Here is a 6,532-nt window from a genome sequence, read left to right as displayed (position 1 = left end):
GCAGGGTACAGCCGGATCTGTTCTTCACTAATGACTAACTTATCCTAACTATGTATCAATTTCTTCCACTAATGGCCAGAGCTGAGTTCCTGCCTTGGCACTTAAAGGATGTTTACTACTTAGCAACTATTTCAAACACTACTGGCTAAACAGGATCTTTAAGAATTATAAGGTGTATAACTTGTCTATCACTAAGAATCTAAGAAACTAACAGTAAAATAGAATTATCATAATATGTCCAAAACTCACTTAAAGAAAATAAAACAATCAATATAAGAAGGGGTGTCAGATCTTTACCCTACTGGGGGCATCGAAAGGGGAATTTAAAATTTTCAAAACATAAAGCCGTATCTGTTTCTCAGCCAGAGCTTCAGGATTTGTCACAATAGCAGTGTGATAGGCGATATCAGATACTGAGGTGCAGCCGGCTCCCAACAGTCCAGAGACCAGCAACTGATCTGCCTCACCCGGGAAGAGCGCAATGATAATGCCAGCTTGGGCCAGTGAAGCAACATCCTCCACAACTAGACTGAAGAACAAAATGACAGCAACTTGTCTGTTCCCCTTTCCCCGATTCCCCAGCACTGTTCCCCTCCCCCAACTCCCCAATAAAATCTTTAAAAAAAAAAAAACACAAAGTATGACAATTACTAAGTTTGTGAACTTGTTGCAATGATGTTGCTAACTTTTTTTGATATCAGAGGGATTATTCATTATGAACTTGTACCAACTGGACAAACACTTAATCAAATTTACTATTTGGAAGTGCTAAAAAGGCCACGTGAAAAAGTTATACAGCCTGAACTTTTTGCCAACAATTTATGGCTTTTGCATCACGACATGCACCAGCTCCCATGGCACTGTCTACGGGGAGCTTTTAGCCAGTAAACAAATAACTATATTGGAACCCCTCCCTACTCACCTGATCTGCCCCCCAATGACTTCTTTCTTTACCCAAAGATAAAGGAAATATTAAAAGGAAGACATTTTGATCACATTCCGGTCATCAAGGGTAGTATGACAACAGCTCTGATGGCCATTCCAGAAAAAGAGTTCCAAAATTGCTTTGAAGGGTGGACTAGGTGCTGGCATCGAAGCATAGCTTCCCAAGGGGAGTATTTCGAAGATGACCATAGTGATATTCAGCAATGAGGTTGTAGCACTTTTTCTAGGATGAGTTCACAAACTTATTGTCCAACCTCATATGAATCAGAGATGGGAAAAAGGAAAATAAGGAAACCTCAGTGAATGTTCTCCCACATATGACACCCAGCCTCCCATGGCTGCTGGGCCCCACACACCAGGAAGGGTGATAGAGACCCAGATTTTCATTGCAGTCATGCCAAAGAATGAAAGTAAAAATAGGTGCAGAGGTAAGAATGAGAACGAATCTGAAATAAGAGAAGTAGTATTCAAGGAAATTGGACCACTTGGCCCAGCAAGGTAAATTTTGGGAAATGGACAATGAGAAGCAATGTGTTTTGATGATCAGGAGAAATTGAGAGGAAAAAAAAAAGGTTTGGATTAGAACTTCAGACATTATATTGTGGGGTTGCAGACTACTGGATAGCAAAGTTACGTAAGTTTTCATTACATTGCTAATAAGGCTAGACATCTGAAGATATATTTTGAGCTTCCAGAAAAAGCTAGTCAAAGACAAGTTACATTTGTTCCCAAGGATGATGCCAAAATCCAGTTTGACAATAGAGATGATGGTGAAGACACTGAAGATACCTTAATTGAACTCAACATTTTACATTGTGATTTTTCTGAGGATTGTGCACAATTTGGATCATAGCCACAATCCATGAAGAAGACTAAAATATCATTAGCATGAGTGAAGTTTGTTAAGCATATTGATTATCAATGTTTGTTTTAAAGTATTATGTTTCTTTAAAAACTTGTGATCCTGAATTATCTTAAGTCAGATTTAAATCCACTTAGTTCATTTTCTGTAATGAAATTTACTTGGATAAAAAAAAAAGGAGGGGGCTGGCCAAGTTGCTCTGTTGGTTAAGAGTTGGCTTGGGAGCACGAGCTCTGAGCAGCAGGGCCGCTGATTTGGTTCCCACATGGGCCATGACGCTGAGCCCTCTACAGCTAAGATGGTGAACAACAACTAAACCTGGAACTGGACTGCTGTGAGGGCTGGCAGCTGGCGAGAGCTACCATGAGCCGCCGTGAGCAGCGGCCATGAGCAGCCAGTCACCAGCCGGTGACCGGCTGCCTCAGCCAGAAAGAGCACAATGATCATAATACCAACATAGGCCAGTGAAGCGATGTCCTCCACAACTAGACTGAAGAACAAAAGGACAGCAACTTGTCTGTTCCCCCTTCCCTGATTCCCCAATAAAATCTTTTAAAAAAAACAAAAACAAAAAAACCACACAACATCTACAGTTTAGAAAAATAAACAAAGTGTTACTCGTTTTCCTTCTGTGACCACTTCACCTGAAATATATGAATGTTTTGAATAAATTCTATGTGCTATAATTATCATGGATTATGTGTAAAATTCCTAGTTTTGACTAGTTTGTGTATGCACTGATCAGTCTTTCTTCATGCTCCAGCTACTTTGATATCTTCTTAAGATTTTGAAAAAATTTAAGGTTAGCAGACACCTGAAGCTTATATCAAAATGCATGGTTCTTTTTCAAATTTTAGTAGCTTGTGACTTTTTCTTTTATACTAATTTTGATCAAATACATCATATTCATAATCTTATGTTGCCGCCGTACAAAAATCAACAAATGCCCTTTCCAAATACAGTTTTGAGTTTGGGTTTGATAGTCATTGCAGAAATTGAACACTGGGTGGCACCCAATCATCATCAAAATATCAGGGGTGCCAAAAAAATGTATACACATGACTTGTATTCCTCTTTTGTTATCAGCATATATTGAGTATTACAATTTTAATACAGTTTTTTTTTCTCTCTTAAAATGTGCATACATTTTTTGGCACCCTCTATTAATGTACTATACTTTTTCAACTTAATGTGAATGGAAATTTTCACAAACAAAAGAAACTTTCTTTTAAATATTTTGCTAAATATGGAGTTTTAAAACTTCGTCTATGGAAATAATTTCAAAGTTATAAAATGCTGCAAATATAAAAATAGTACAAAAACAGTCATATGCTTTTTAATCCTGATTTATATATCATTAATATTTTATACCATGCACTTTTATCATTCTCTTTCTATCTATAATTATTTTCCTACACCATTTGCAGATAAGTTACATACATCATGAGCCTTTTAAAAAAGATATTTGTTAAAATACAGCTAACACACAATATCATATTAATTTCAGGGGTACACCACAGTTATTCAACATTTATATACCTAAAAAAGTGATCACCGGGCCAGCCGAGTGGCGCGTTGGTTAGGAGTTGGCTTGGGATGCCAGCTCTGAGCAGCAGGACCCCGGTTTGGATCCCACATGAGGGCCAGTGACACTGCGTCCTCTACAGCTAAGATGGTGAACAGCAGCTCAACCTAGAGCTGGGCTGTCGTAAGTCACCGGTGATGGCGTAGGCTGCAGTGGGGCTGGCCAGCACTTGGCGTGAACTTTCATGAACTGGTGTGAGCCACCGTGAGCGGCCGTCCAATGGCCGGAGAGTGACTGCCTCACCCGGGAAGAGTGCAATGATAACACCAACATGGGCCAGTGAAGCGAAGTCCTCCACAACTAGACAGAAGAACAAAAGGACGGTAACTTGTCTGTTCCCCTTTCCCGATTCCCCAGCGCTGTTCCCCTCCCCCCAATTCCCCAATAAAATCTTAAAAGAAAGAAAGAAACAAACAAACAAAAAACACTGGCTTCTGCCAGATCCTCTATCTGGGAAAGAACTACCCCTCCAGCCCTCACCCTGAGGCCAGACAACTCAGTTCCTCCCCGTAGGTCCCTGGTGCCTTTCAAGCTGCTGTCCCAGCGCTGGAGCTCAGAGCAAGTGAGTCCATAAGTAAGTCCATGTGTGGCCCCTTTAAGAGGAGTGCCTGAAACTGCAGCTGCCTCTGTCTCACTCAGCCACATTCTCTGCTGGTTTTCACAGCCAGAAGTTGGGGGACTTCTCTCCCCAGCACTGAAACCCCTCACTCCTCTAATAAGGGGCCTCCACAGCCGCGATATCCCTCCTGATTTTTAATGGCCACACACAGGTGTGGGACCACCCTGTTTCATGTCTCCACCCCTCCTACCAGTCTCCAGGTGGCTTCCTCTGTACTTTGTCTCTAAATATTTTAGAGTGTATTCATAATAATAAAGACATCCAAAAGTCTATCTTTTGATGATAAGATGTTAAGGAATATTTTTATAGTACAAAGATTAAGATAAAAATATTTTTCAAAAGGTTTATACATTGTAAACTACAGTTCTGTGTACTTTATGTATACTTAAATTATTACTTAGAATTGAAAATAATTTTATATTAACTTCTACAAAATAAGCCTTTTCAAATTATCCCTAAGCTGGGAGGAAAGGAAGAAACTACAACTTAATGAAAAGATGGTATCCAATTTCTGAAATAAAAGAGACAAAAAAGAGATAAAAATTATAATAAAGAAAATGTCATGCTGCTGAGATAGATTTTACCCTTAAGAAAACCAGAAACCCTAAATCCCAATCAATTCAATGGAAGGTAGGAATAGAAATTAAAAATAAACAGAATAAAATAATTTTTAAAATAATAAAAGTAAAAGCACGTTATAAGCAGAAAATAATAAATATGGTAGTAGAAATAAATCCAGAAGTATCACTAATTATAACATATACAAAGCATAGTATTTTTTAAAATGTAATAAAAATTCAGGCTATTTAAAATAGATACTTAAACATAATGACATAGAAAGATCAAGCACAAAGGAATAGAAAGACACTACATAAACAGCATCTATTTATGGAAGAATAAAACAAAAACTATTTTTAGAAAGGTTATCTATCACTCAGCAATTTCATTCTTAGACATATACTAAAGAGAAAACACATATATCTACACAAAAATTGGAACATGAATGTTCATAGCAGCATTATTCATAACAGCCAAAAAATGGAAACAACCCAACTGTCCATCAACTGATAAGTAAACAAATTGTGTTATATCCATACAATGGAATGTTATTCAGCCATAAAAAAGAAGTATTGATTCATGCTACAAAATGAATAAACCTTGACATTATAAGTGAAAGAAGTCAGTTGTAAAAGGCCACATATTGTTTTATTCCATTGATATGAAAAGTCTAAAATAGGCAAACCCAAAAGGAAAGAAAATAGTTTAATGATTGCCAAGGGTTGGGGGGAAGGGGAAATGGGGAGTGACTACTAACAAATATGGGATTTCTTTGTGGGGAGATGAAATATTCTGAAATTAGATAGTGATGATGTTTGTACAACTTTATAAACAATTTTAAAAACCACTGAATTACACACTTTAAAGGGTGAATGTTATGGTGTATTAATCATATCTCAATAAAAAATTTTAACCTTATTGATAGGGAGATGCAACAGAGTAGAAAGGATAGGAATAGGAACTGGATTTCTCTGAATATACATTGTTAAATAGATTAGATTTTAGAATCATGTAAATATGTTGCATATTTATAAAATCAAATTTAAAAATTAAAAAGCAACCCTTAAAAGTCTATTTCTGGCATGGAAATGTGAAGACCTCCATGGTCCCACTCCAATGTGAAATTGGTGAATTCACTTTAAAAAATTAAGTTCTTCACAATTACCCATTAGACCATATAGCAAATAAAGAAACATTTATTCAAGAAAACCTACTAAAACTCAGTAAGAACAGTGAGACTCTGTGGCATCTGAATATGATGCCTATCCCAGCTCAGAGTGATGGGAATGCACTCCAGACAGAGGCAGCCAAAAACACAGGGCTTGCATCATCCACCCATTTTCCACTCATGGGACCGAGGCTGCACCTTGGGTTTGGCATACTGAGAATACTGGAATCTGATTCCCCTCACCCCAACTGATTTATAGAGCAGAGGTTCTATGCCCAGACAAGTAAGCCAAGAATACCAGTGACTATAAAGAAGAAATTAAAGAGCTAGAGAATAGAAAAACAGTAGAGAAAATAAACTGAAAAGTTGTCTCTTTGAAAAGAACAACAAAGTTGTTCTGATAAGCTAGATTGATCAAGAAAAAAAGAGAAAAGGCTCAAATGTAAGAAGGGGCATTACTACTTCCCTTACAGAAATAAAAAGGATTATGGGAATATTATGAACAATTATATGCCAATAAATTAGGTAACTTAGATAAAATGGACAAATTCCTTAAAAGACACAAACTAATTGAGCCAAAAAAAAAAAAAAAAACCAGACAACCTGAATAGACCTAAACAAGTAAAGAGACTAAATCTGTAATTTAAAAAACTATCCAGGTCCACCTGAGTGGCACAGTGGTTAAGAACTGGCTTGGGATGCCAGAGGGCCCCGGTTCGGATCCCACATATGAGGGCCAGTGACACTGCCCTCCACAGCTAAGATGCTGTACAACAGCTCAACCTGGAGCTGGGC

At 37.7% G+C, this 6,532-nt stretch overlaps 1 pseudogene; it reads left to right on the top strand.

Moving 5' to 3' along the window:
• The first annotated feature begins 1,262 nt into the window (after positions 1–1,262).
• LOC109392689 (eukaryotic translation initiation factor 1A, X-chromosomal-like) lies at positions 1,263–1,798 on the top strand (annotated as a pseudogene).
• The last annotated feature ends 4,734 nt before the right edge of the window (positions 1,799–6,532 follow it).

This window comes from Hipposideros armiger, unplaced genomic scaffold, assembly GCF_001890085.2.
Source record: "Hipposideros armiger isolate ML-2016 unplaced genomic scaffold, ASM189008v1 scaffold_344, whole genome shotgun sequence".
NCBI classification, from domain to species: domain Eukaryota; kingdom Metazoa; phylum Chordata; class Mammalia; order Chiroptera; family Hipposideridae; genus Hipposideros; species Hipposideros armiger.
This window is presented reverse-complemented; position numbering and strand designations above follow the sequence as displayed.